The 13,428-nt window shown below is 41.2% G+C and overlaps 1 pseudogene; it reads right to left on the reverse strand.

The window, feature by feature from the left end:
* Positions 1-13,428, reverse strand: part of LOC105518810 — a 43,213-nt pseudogene that overhangs the window by 9,467 nt on the left and 20,318 nt on the right.

Genomic DNA, 13,428 nt, shown 5'->3' on the forward strand with positions numbered 1-13,428 from the left:
CGGGGTGTGTGTGTGAGTGGGATGAGGAGAGAAAGTGAGAGCAATGGAAACAAAAACGCCTTGCACTGAAAATTATGACACTGACGGACTTCATCAGCTCCACATGGCTTCCTGAGCCCAGCTTCTTGATCATGATGAATCTCAGGCTTCTGATGCCCCTCAGCAGGAGGTGAGCGGTGGGCAAGGTGCGAAGCTCCATTTGTATTTACAGCCGCTCCCTGTCGCTCACATTACCACCCAAGCTCCGCCTCCTGTCAGATCAGCAGCCACAGCATTAGCTTCTCATAGGAGCACAAACTCTATTGTGAACTCCACATGTGAAGGATCCAGGTTGTATATACTTTATGAGAATCTAATGCTTGTTGATCTGTCACTGTCTCTCATCACCCTCAGATGGGACCATCTATTTGCAGGAAAACAAGCTCAGGGCTCCCACTAATTCTACAATTATGAGTTGTACAATTATTTCATGATATATTACAGTGTAACAATACTAGAAATAAAATGCATTGTAAGTGTAAGGTGCTTGAATCATCCTGAAACCATCTGCCCACTTCCCATGGAAAAATTGTCTTCCACAAAACCAGTCCCTGGTGCCAAAAAGTTGGGGACCACTGCCTTAGAGAGACTGGAGGATACAGACAGTATTTTTTATTTTTTGAGACAGAGTCTTGCTCTGTAACCCAGGCTGGAATGCAGTGATGGGATCTCAGCTCACTGTATCCTCTGCTTCCCGGGTTCAAGCGATTCTCCTGTCTCAGTCTCCTGAGTAGCTGGGGTAAAATTATAGGTTCCTGCCACCACACCTGGCTAACTTTTTTTTTTTTTTTCATATTTTTAGTAGAGACAGGGTTTCACCATGTTGGACAGGCTGGTCTCGAACTCCTAATCTCTGGTCATCCGCCTGCCTTGGCCTCCCAAAGTGTTGGAATTATAAACATGAGCCAACATGCCCAGCCCAGACACGGTCTTTAGACTACAGATTGACCTAAATCCTCTGCAGGCTTGAGAATAACCTATTATTATCTCCATTAGCACTACGGGATGTGGCCTGGGGATGGGACAGGAAAAGACAACCGCAAAACTGCTAGACAGGTAGAGGCAGGTGGTGCTGGATCGGGGTGTGTGTGTGAGTGGGATGAGGAGAGAAAGTGAGAGCAATGGAAACAAAAACGCCTTGCACTGAAAATTATGACACTGACGGACTTCATCGGCCCCACATGGCTTCCTGAGCCCGGCTTCTTGATCATGATGAATCTCAGGCTTCTGATGCCCCTTGCTGCCTACCTGTAAGGAATCAACCTGCTTCATGTCATTCGTTGTGTGTGTGGGTGTGAGCCTCCCTGGACTCAGACAAATTGGTAATCAGCGCACAGTGAATCTGCTCCCCAAAACTGACATAGCAGGCAGGGTCCAGTCTGACAGAATCATGGCTTATTGGTGAAGCAAGGGGCAAAACCTCCCAGTACCTGGTTGAAGGTGGAGACGTCAGCCTGGGGGCACAAGAGCTGGATGGTACTGCTGGACATCTAATGGGTCAGGAGGGGTTATAGGTGGGACTCCTGGATGTGAGTGAGCTGGCCATGGACTAAGGCTGCCGGGAAGGAATGTGGAAACAAGATCGTGGCACACGGACCCCTGATTGTTGGGCACTGATGTGATCCTTCATTCCTGGGGCTGGAGAGCTCAGGAAGAGAATGCTCTGATGGACCCTGAGGCACCTGAGAAGGATGAGGAAAGAGGTACCAGGTCCTGAGGCATCTGAGCAGGAACCAACCATGCAGTGCAGGCTGCCACAGAAGGGGAGACTCTCTAGCTAAAGGACAGGTATGGAAATGGTTCAGAGATGCCTTATATGGCCTGGTTGATGTGTTTGTTTGACAAAAAGATGTTGCAGACCCAATGTCTTGGGCCGAACGGTGTGGCTGGATTGAGGCTGAGGTCTCTGGGTCTCCACTGGAGGTCAGTGGCGCTATACTCCTGTCCATACAGAAAGGGAAAGAAGGGGAATTCAGACGTTTCTGGGGTTCTTGGCTACTGGAATCCATATGGCAATATTTCCCAGGTCCCCTTAGGGGAAAAATTAACCTGGTGACGTTGGGAGTTTTGAGGACAGACATGGTGACCTGTGGTGCTTATCTGTTTCCAGGTGGCGCCCTCGGGCCATTTTGGGTGCTGGAGACCACGGTTCCTACCACTTAGTGTATTATAAGCACTAACATAGGCTGCTTGTGGCACAGACCGTCACTGTGGCCTGAGGGGGTACGGCCCCCTACAGCTAAGAATCTGAGCTGTGGAACATATCCACTGCTGCTGGCTACCTAAGCTCCCAAACCTGATGGGTTCTTCAACAAAAGCAGTACTACAAACTAAGCGAACAAAAGTACATTACTTTTGCATCAGTCAGGGTTCAACCTGAGAGACAGAACAAATAGGAGATATAAATTAAGAAATTAATTTTAAAAAGTTGGCTTCCATGGTGTTGGAGGCTGATAAGGCAGTCCAAAATCCACAGGACAGGCCATCAGAAGGGGTGGGCTAGGACTCACAGGCATAGACTGAAGCTCCTGAACACAGACTAAATCTCCCTCTCCAGAGGAACCTCAGCACTGCTGGTAAGGCCTTTCCCCTGACTGAATCGGGTCTACCCGGATTATTGAATCAGTTCCTCTAGGATTGTATTTTTTTTTTTTTTTTGAGACAGAGTCTCGCTCTGTTGCCCAGGTTGGAGTGCAGTGGCGCAATCTTGGCTCACTGCAAGCTCCGCTTCCTGGATTCACGCTGTTCTCCTGCCTCAGCCTCCCGAGTAGCTGGGACTACAGGTGCCCGCCACCACGCCCAGCTAATTTTTTTTGTATTTTCAGTAGAGACGGGGTTTCACCATGTTAGCCAGGATGGTCTCAATCTCCTGACCTCGTGATCCGCCCGCCTCAGCCTCACAAAGTGCTGGGATTACAGGCATGAGCCACCATACCCATCCAGGATTGTATTGAAAATCAACTGATTACAGACTTCAATCACATCTGCAAAATGCTTCACAGCAACGCCGAGGTTCGTGCTGTTACATGGTTCCACTCTTGGTTTCCATGTTGTTCTGGGGGTGGACTTGAATGTGTTGAAACAGCATTTTGGGTTTCAGTTGCTCGCTGAGGCCATGTAGATGGTTTGCTTCAATCTGTTCAATTAAATAATTTGGTGGTACCCAGTTCACTGGCCAATGGATGTGGTCTTGAAGGGGCTCATGATGGTCCAGTCTTTCAAGGCACCCAGTTTCATCAATTATCAACTCATGGCCAATCTTGTTTCATCCATGCCCCAACCATTTACCCTTCCCCCCATGGGTTAATTTGAATCCTGTATCATGTAATTTAATAATATTTTTTAATTTAATGTTTAATATTTAATAAATATTTCAGTATTTTTAAAAATAAGGATCCAGAATGTAGAAATAAAGATTCAGAAAGAGTGTATAACAAGGTGGGAAGCAATGTAAATTTAAATACGATCATCATGGCAGGCCTCATTGAAAAGGAGACATTTGAACAAAGACTTAAAGAAAGTGAGTCACAGAGCAAGCCATGTGGATATCTGGGGGAAAGAGTATTCCAGGGAAAGGAAGCTAAAGTCCAAAGATGGTTTCTGAAATATTTAAAGACGCTCAAGGAGCCCAGGGTAGCTGAACTGAGTGAGAGGAAGAATAGTAGAAAATGAGACCAGATAGGTAAAGGGGAGGGCAGGAAGACAGGTGGGGTTTGCAGATTACCCTCAGGCCTGTGGTTTTTTACTGTGTATGAACTGGAAAGCCATTGGAGAGTTCAGAGCAGAAAAGTGACATGATCTCATGTATATTGTATAAAGAGAGCTCTGACTGCTATTCTGAGGCTAGGTTGAGGAGGGCAAAGGATTAAAGCAGAGATGAGTTAGAAGGTCTTGCAATAAACCATGTGGATGAGATAGTGACAACTCAGACCAGAGCGGTAGCCATGGAGGTGGTGAGAAGTAACTATCTCCTAGATTTAGTTTGAAAATAAAGAAAATAATATTTTCTGACACATTACATTTGAGATGAGAGAGACTAGGAGAAGTCAAAAATGACTTCAAGGTTTTGGGCCTAAGCAACTTGAAAGATGGGGAAAAATGGTAGATAGCACCGTTTTGAGCAAGATGAGGATTCCATCTAGAGCAGGCCGAATTGCAGATGTCCACTAGACATCCCAACAGAAATGCTGAGTAGTAGGCAGCTGAATACAGTGGTCTGACGTTCAGGGGGAAAAGTCAAGGTCTAAGCTATCATTTTTGGCGTCATCAGTATACAAATATAGAGATTGCATGAAACCATCAAAGACTGTATAGAGAAAAGAGTTTCTAAGCACTTAACCTTAGGAGCTCTAGGGTTAACACCTCTGAAAAAAGAGGAGATGCCAGCAAAGGAGACAGAAAGGAGCACCCAGTGAAGAAAGAGTAAAATTAAGAATGCATGGTGTCCTGGAAGTGAGTATGGAACTGTTTCAAGGGGCAAAGAGTGATAATGGTGACAACGTTACCAATGGGTGAAGCGAGATGCGTGAAGTGAGGTGAGCACTGGCGAATGACTGCTGGATCGATACCACTGATCTGGACAGGAATGGTTTTGGCGACGTATTGAAGACAAAAGATGGATATGAATGGGTTTAAGAAAAAGTATGAGGAGAGGAATTAGAGAGACAGGAAATAGACAACACTTTCATAAATTTTCGCCTTAAAGGGAAGCAAAGAGATGACTTAATCTCACAAACATAATGTTAAGCAAAACAATCTACGTAAGAATGCCCAAATATATTCATATAAAATAGTTTTATATATGTGTATGTGTATAAACACAGATATACATATATTTTAGAAACAGGGTCTTGCTCTGTTGCCCAGGCTGCGTGAACCCTATAGTGAACTGTGCGTGTGACAGATCTAGGTTGCTCACTCCTTATGACAACCATAGCTCATTGCAACCTTGAACTCCTAGGCTCAAGTGAGCCTCCTGTCTCAACCTCCCAACTAGCTAGGACTATAGTGGTGGTGATGAAGTGGTCTTCCCTAGGTCCAGGCAGTAAGGAGGAGAATTACCTGTAGAGAATTTAAAAGCAATAGTAAAACTGATGAAGGGCCTGTCTGCATTTTATTGTTGCCATGTACCAGCAATTCTAAATAATGATGGTGATAAAGGATGCTCCCGACCAGGTGGGCTGCTCCCCTCCCGGCTTGGCATGCCACCCTGGCAGTGTCTAATTAATAACCTTTACCTTTTCCGGAACAGTACAAAAATATTTGGTTTTGAACATTCTTCTAATTTCTAATTTATTATTGTCCAGAATGTTAGTCTTATGTTTTTGAAAACTGTTCAAGATATAAAACGTTAACTACTGTTTGACGTGGCCAGTGTTGAGATTTACTCACGTGTTTTCTGTTTCACACTCCCTCTTGCATCATACGCCTTCCTTTTGGAGTAATTTTCCTTCTTCCTTGAGTGCATCATTTAGCAGCTGCTTTTGAAAAGGTCTGTTACACTCTTATAGAGTGAGTGTGTCTCACCCCATTTCTGTTTGTCTGAAAATGTCTTTATTTTACCCTCATTTTTTGAAATGTTTTTCTCTTTGTACACAACCCTAAGCCGGCAATTATTTTCTCCAGCACTTTGAAGGCATTATTCCACTACCTTTCTGGCTTCCATTGTGTGCCGCTGAGAAGTCATTTGTCAATCTAATTATCATTTTTCTGTAGGCGATGCTCTTTTTATTCTTCTGACTGTTTATAAGATTTCTTTTTCTTTGGTATTCTGCAGTTTCACTATGGTGTGTTTAGATTTGAATTTCTTTTCATTTACTCTTTTGGAGAGCTGTTAGGCTTCCTAAATCTAATTCATGCCTTTCCTCTTGTCTGCAAAATTCTCCATGGATATTTCTTTGTCTGTCTGTCATTTCTATCTTATTATCTCCCCAAGGAACTTCAAATAGACATTTGTGGAACTTTCTCACTCTAATCTCCATATGTGTTAATAATTTTTTCACTTTCATCTCTGTGCTGTATTCTAAATGAGCTCTTCCAGTTTAGTATTTTCTTCTTTATTGCTCTTAACTTCTACATAGCTCTTGTTTACTAAGCTTCTATTCTTAACTACAGTCATGCATCCTTAATAACAGGGATATTTCTTGAGAAACGCATTGCCAGGTGATTGTGTCATTGTGCAAACATCATATGGTAGACTTATACAAACCTAGATGGCATAGCCTACTACATACTTAGGCTAAATGGCATAGCCTATTGTTCCTAGGCTGTAAACTTGTACAGCATGTTACTGTACTGAACGCTGTAGACAATTGTAACACAATGGTAAGCATTTGTGTATCTAAACGTATTTACACATAGAAAAGATACAGTAAAAATACATATAAGAGATAAAACATGGTACACCCATATAGGGCACTTACATGAATGGAACTCCAGGGCTGGAAGTTGCTCTTTTAGGTCTTGCTCTGTCACCCAGGCTGGAGCACAGTGGCACAATCTCAGTTCACTGCAACCTCCACCTCCCAGGTTCAGGCGATTCTCCTGCCTCAGTCTCCGAGTAGCTGGGATTACAGGCACCTGCCACCATGGCTGGCTAGTTTTGTATTTTTAGTAGTGACGGGGTTTCACTGTGTTGGCCGACGCTGGTCACTAACTCCTGACCTCGGGTGATCTGCCCTGCCCACCTTGGCCTCCCAAAGTGTTGGGATTACAGGCGTGAGCCACCGTGCCTGGCCACTTATTATAATTATCAAGTGTTATATGCTGTACATAATTGCATGTGCTAGACTTCTATAAGACTTGCAGTGCGGTAGTTTGGTTTACATTGGCATCACCACAAACACATGAGTAATGCTTTGCTATACAACATCATGATGACTACGATGTCACTAGGTGATAGGAATTTTTTTTTTTTTTTTTGAGATGGAGTCTCTCTGTGTCAGCCAGGCTGGCGTGCAGTGGCCGGATCTCAGCTCACTGCAAGCTCTGCCTCCCGGGTTTACGTCATTCTCCTGCCTTAGCCTCCCATGTAGCTGGGACCATAGGCACCCGCCACCACGCCCGGCTAATTTTTTTTTGTATTTTTACAAATACAAAAAGTAGAGACGGGGTTTCACTGTGTTAGCCAGGATGGTCTTGATCTCCTGACCTCATGATCCACCCGTCTCGGCCTCCCTAAGTGCTGGGATTACAGGCGTGAGCCACCGTGCCCGGCCAGTGATAGAAATTTTTCAGTTCCACTACGATCTTATGGGACCACTGTCATATATGCCAGGGGTTCTCAACCTCCAGTCCAAGGGCCTGTACCAGGGTCCGTGGCCTGTTAGGAACCAGGCCGCCAGCAGGAGGTGAGTGGCAGGTGAGCAAGAGAAGCTTCATCTGTATTTACAGCCACTCCCCATTGCTCACATTGCTGCCTGAGCTCTGCTTCCTGTCAGATCAGCGGCGGCATGAAATTCTCATGGGAGCATGAACCCTATTGTGAACTTTGCATGTGAGGGATCTAGGTTGTGCACTCCTTATGAAAATCTAATGCCTTATGATCTGTCACTGTCTCCCAGGAAAACAAACTCAGGGCTCCCACCGATTCTACATTATGGTGAGTTGTATAATTACTTCATTATATGTTACAATGCAATAATAATAGAAATAAAATGTACAAAAATATAATGCATTTGAAATCCTGAAATCATTCCCCCACCCTGGTTTGTGGAAAAATTGTTTTCCACAAAACCAGTCCCTGGCGTCAAAAAGGGTGGGGACTGCTGATATACACAGTCCATCATTCACCAAAACATACTTATGCTTCCCATGACTGCAGTTCTATTTTTCCCCAAATTCATGATTATTTTGTTCTATTCTTAGGATGTCTTATTTATGTATCTTGTTCTGTTCTTATGATGTTATTTTCCTCCATGTGTAAACGTATTAAACATTTTATATTCAAATACTGATAATTCTTCTATGTCAAATTGTTGTTAGTCTGATTTCACTATCTATTACTTCAGTTGGCTTGTTCCTGAAACTTTATATCCTTGTATGATTCTGAATTTTTAAAAATCATAATCTCATATTCAATGGAATTTTATTTGTGGCAGTATTTTGATTCCTGTATTGAGGTACATTCTTTCAGAAATCATTTGCCTTTGTTACATATAGGTGCCTGGAGACATTGCCAATCAGGACCACTTTAAACTAAATTTTCAGCTTAAAAGAAAGAAGTTTAGCCTGTGGGAAGAGGACTCCAGAATTATGTGAGTGCTGCTTTATATAGACAAATGCTGAGCGTATATTCTCCAGACTCCACCCAGATTAGTCGTCTTTCTTAGGGATTTTCCCCCTGTCATTTTGTCTCTTGTTCTGATTCATCATTCACTGAGGATGTGGCCCTTTGGGGTTGCCACTAGAACCAAAACTTTAGGTTCTGGGGGAATCAGCAGATGCCTTGAGCACACAGCAGAGTCAATGCTTCCTTAGCTATCTGGCTTCTTGTTCTTGCTTTGGCATCTGAGGATTTTTCTTAGTTTCTTACCAGTTCAGCCATTTATTTTTTTTTTTGAATTAAATGTATATCCATGAAATCCAAGGGTTTTGTGGTGTAAAGATTTTTCTGATATCCAGTCTGTTGTTGCCTAATGCAAGTAAGCCTTTCTTAATTTAATATTTTTAAAAAAATCTATTGCCTTTAATAAATAAGCTTTTCTTAATAAAAAAATTTAAAAACATTGACTGAAATTTGTTTAAACTTCAAACAACCCTAAAGTCCCCTCTTAGTCCATTTTCTGTTGATTGAGAATACCTGAGACTAAAACATTTGTTAAAAAATGACGCTTATTTAGCTCACAGTTCTGGAAGCTGGGAGGTCTAATATCGGGGCAGCATCTGGCTGGCTTTTGGCGAGGGCCTTGCTTTGTGCTGTGTCATAACACAGCACACAAATCCATTAAGGAAGGAGAAGCGCATGTGCAGAGACCAAACATGGGAGGCAGCCTTGCTTATAACAACTCACCCAAGTGGTGACTAATCCATTCCCAAGCGAGCAAGAGCTTACTTTCAGGAGAAAGGCATTGATCCCTCTTGAATGACCTAGTGACCTCTTAAAGACACTGCTTCTCAACACTGCCACATTAGGGACCAAGCCTCAGCATGAGATTTGGTGTCGTATTCCAGCCATGGCACCCCTTTCTCCTTTAAGCTCAACCCCTCAATCCCATTCTCCCTAAGGTAATTGCATGGAGACCATCTCCATCAGGATAGAAAAGTAAGAAAACAAGGCAATGTCTAAATGATCAGGACCCAAACTCACTGAAAATCCATTTAAGGAGTTTATTTTGTTTGATAATGATAATGTGAGCCAGGTACGGTGGCTCAGGCCTGTAATCGCAGCACTTTGGGAGGCTGAGGTGGGGGGTGGATCACCTGAGGTCAGGGGTTCGAGACCAGCCTGGCCAACATGGTGAAACCTCGCCTCTACTAAAAATACAAAAATTAGCTGGATGTGATTGTGTGTGCCTGCAATTCCAGCTACTCGGGAGGCTGAGTTGGCAGTGAGCTGAGATTGCACTCCAGCCTAGGCGACAAAGCAAGACTGTTTCAAAAAAGAAAGGAAAAGAAAGAAAATCTGATTTTTGACTTCAGCTGTCCTTTGAGTTAAGACACCAAAAAATAGTTTATGAAATAGTGGAACCTAAGGCTGATGGACCACACGCATCCTGCATTTGAGTCCATGAATATGAAGTGAGAACACTCATCTGGGCTATCTGGACTGTCAGATACCACATATTCCACACACACTGAACAATATCCATTTTGATATATGTGAGCCTATTCCAAATCCAGACGAATCCCCATTTCATGCACTTAAAATAATGTCATCACTGTATTTGACTTTTTGGGAGGTAATCTTTCTACGCAGAGTGCCCCTCTCCTTACTAATCCCTTTGGGGTTGCAATTAAAAATGCATTTTCATGATTCTAACTTTTATTTAATTAAAGGTAGATTAAAGTACCAGTTATGCTAGCTGGTTAATCTAATGGAGGGTGCAATCAGAGGCCATCAGCTGGTCCCAGAGTGGCTGAGCGCAACGGCTGCTGGTTGTGAGCACTGGGCAGGGTCTCTGTGTATTTCCCAGTGAAGAAAATGAAGACAGAGCAGCACAGCAGCTGTGGTTTCTGTGATATCAAGGGGGCACTTGGGGCCACTGGCCTTTCCCTTTTCTTTTTTGTGTATACTCCCCAAACTTGATGATAAGAGTTGCTTTTCATGTCTTAAGCCTCAAGACCATCCAGGGAGGAGAAAGGTGAAGGCAAAGAAATTAGTGAATGACGGAGGGGTCTTACTTTCAACTCCCTTGATCAAGAAGAAATGGTGCTTACTCATTCTGTTTCTCATTCCAAAAGTTATCTCTGCAAACTGTGGGGTGAAAGTGGGGAAGTGCGGGCTGATGAGAGGGAATGAAGAGGTCTTACGGTAACAGGTAACCAAGAGGTGGGTGTTCTGGTGTAAAATTTGTGGGTTGTTATTACTTTGTTTACCTAATTAAAGGCTTATTTTAAAAAATTAACCTTATTCAAGATGTTGTATGGTTATTTACCCATCCCCTCCAAATCCCTCTTATATTCAAACTTGTGAATTTCATCTATTTTTGGAAATAAGATTCTGCCAGAAAATCATTTTATATCATTGGTCAACCACAGTATATTCTTACGCCCTCAGTAAAGATGATTATATCTACCACTCTCTCCATAACCGGCTTGGTGATTATTACTAAATTACTCTTCAGCTTTTTCTAGTTGAGACAAAAATGCTTCTTTTAGCTTTTCTCATGGGCCTCTTCCCTTAGTCTTTCAGTCATCTTCAAAGATATGTCTTAAAACCTCTTTTTAAGATCTTCATAAACCCATTAAGATCTTTTAAAATCCATAAATAGTTCATGTTGTGATAGCAGTTGGAGAGATGCTGGGAGAATGAAGGAATTGCTTCTGGAAGTCTTGCTGCATCCTACTCTTTGCTGAATCTCTGTGTCAGAGAAAAATGCTGATTCAGTTTGCACTTTCTACTTTTTATATCCCAATTTTAAAAAATGGCATTTGGCATCCTATTAGTGGAATATCATGAGTGCAGACAGAGTCAATGATAAATGGACAATTATGATTGAGATCTGGGAATTACTAATCAACACACTTCCATATTACTGGCTCTTAAAAACTTAGTGAAAGCATATTTAATTAGATTCCTACCAAAAATCAATTTTTAAGAAGCACAGTTTTCAAGACCAGCCATTCATAATAACATCTTTTCTTCTTTGTATATAGGAATAGGGTTTGTCTTCTGTTATGCCTTTGACTGTATGTTTTTGCTCATCCTGCTCTGTACCTGGGTACACTGGTCTCTTCTTTAGCAACTGAGCTTAAAAATAGCTTTCCATGGAAGAACCGAACTGAAAGTTGTTCCAGCATTGAGGATGTCAGCAGAGACTAGCAGAGAAGATATGGTGGCAATACAAATATTTTAAAGGAGTGACTTTAATATATTCCTCTTGGTCAAGAAGATAAAAGGATTCGGAAATATTGAAGTATCAGGGGATACAAAACGTAAAACTTGAATTTTTCTGCCAAATTGTAGACTTGTTTTCAGGTTTTAATGCTTGTGTGGCCCCCTGCCTTTTGAAGAAGGAGCAAAAGGTATTGCTTTGCCAACAAAGAAGACACTTAAATTTTAAATTAGGATACACAAAATAGTGGCAGAAAAGAGAATAGAAGGATTGATGGGTCATTTTTATTTCTAGTCGTATTTTAACTAATTCAGTTATAGGAATTCATTATTTCAACTTAGGATATAATGCATTTGTCAAAAAGTAAAGGAAATATCTGGAGCTGATTAATGTAAAATCCTTCGAAAAGGTAAGTGCCTCCTAACCATATTGATTAATGTAAATAGATGTTATTTTTTCAATTAGGAAAAGAGAGAGAGATGTTTGTATATTGACAACACTAAAGGCCAGGAATAGTGTGGTTTAGAGGCTGGCACTTAACCTGTGTAAGAACTCATGCAGTAAGTCTTATATTCATTTCTATTTTTATAGTCATTTTATTCATAAGAAAATTGAGATATTAAGAAAAGATTACGTCTTTAGGGTTTACTTTAAAATAATCTAGAAGTAGGGGTGAGAAATTTCATGGGGAGTGGGGTACAGATGAAACAAGATTGGCCATAAATTGATACTTGTTAAAGTTGAGTAAGGAGAAAATGAGGTTTCATTATACTATTTTTTCAAAATGTTGTATGTATTTGAAATTTTCCAAAATGAAAAGTTTTTAACACATCACTATAAACATCAAGATTCAAAACCAGATTTTGCTGATTTCAAGCTTTTTCTCTTGCTAACATATGATACAGAGAATAATTTCTGAAAAACTGAAGAGCAATTTGCCAACCAGATAGTAAATGAGGAATTTAAATTTTATTTTAGAAAGTAATGCTTGCACATTGAACAGCCTCAAACAAGCATATTGTATTGAACAAGTGTGTAGTACTGAATCTACATGAATCTCAGTGCTAACATTTCTTAAATGGAAGCAATCCTTTCCTCTGTTGAACAAGTGTGACTACAAAATAGATTTTTAAAAAATGTCCTGGCATTACTTCATTTAATTTTGTATTCTGAAATGATTTCTTTTTGCCTTTTTGCTTTTAAAGAAGATAGCTTCTAAATATTTTGTAGGAATTCTTATCTATTTATAGATAGGTAAGAATGACGATTTTTTCCATGAGACAGAGTAGATTTACAGAATTTGTGAACTAAGCTCTAATAAGATTGAACTTTAGCTACGGCAAGGAAAAACCTTTAGCTGTAGCTAATGAGAACCACTTCCACTGGAATGACTTCATGGCTTTAATTTTACAGTTCTTTCATTCCTTCACCTGTTTAATGAAAAGGTCACCTGTTTAATGAAAATGTTTCTTAAGAAATAGAACCTTAACTACATCATATTTCCATTTCTCAATACAAAATTATTCTATTGAAGACATCATCCTAAAGGAAAGAAATCAGAAACAAAAGGCTATATAAAAAATAATTCCATTGATTTGGCATTCTATAATGACAAACTATATGGATAGAAAACCAATGACAAACTATATGGGTAGAAAACCATATGGATAGAAAACCAATGACAAACTATATGGGTAGAAAACCAATCAGTGGTTGCCAGGGAGGAGGAGTGGGGACAGGGGATTGGTGGCAGAGAAACATAAGGGCACTATTTGGGCTGATGGAATTCTGCTTTATCTTCATTGTGGTGGTGGTCACACAGCTGTACATTTGCCCAAATTCATAGAACTGTACATAAAAAGTGTGAAGTTACTGCACATATATTATTTATCAA

This window comes from Colobus angolensis, unplaced genomic scaffold, assembly GCF_000951035.1.
Source record: "Colobus angolensis palliatus isolate OR3802 unplaced genomic scaffold, Cang.pa_1.0 Scaffold33, whole genome shotgun sequence".
Classification (NCBI taxonomy): domain Eukaryota; kingdom Metazoa; phylum Chordata; class Mammalia; order Primates; family Cercopithecidae; genus Colobus; species Colobus angolensis.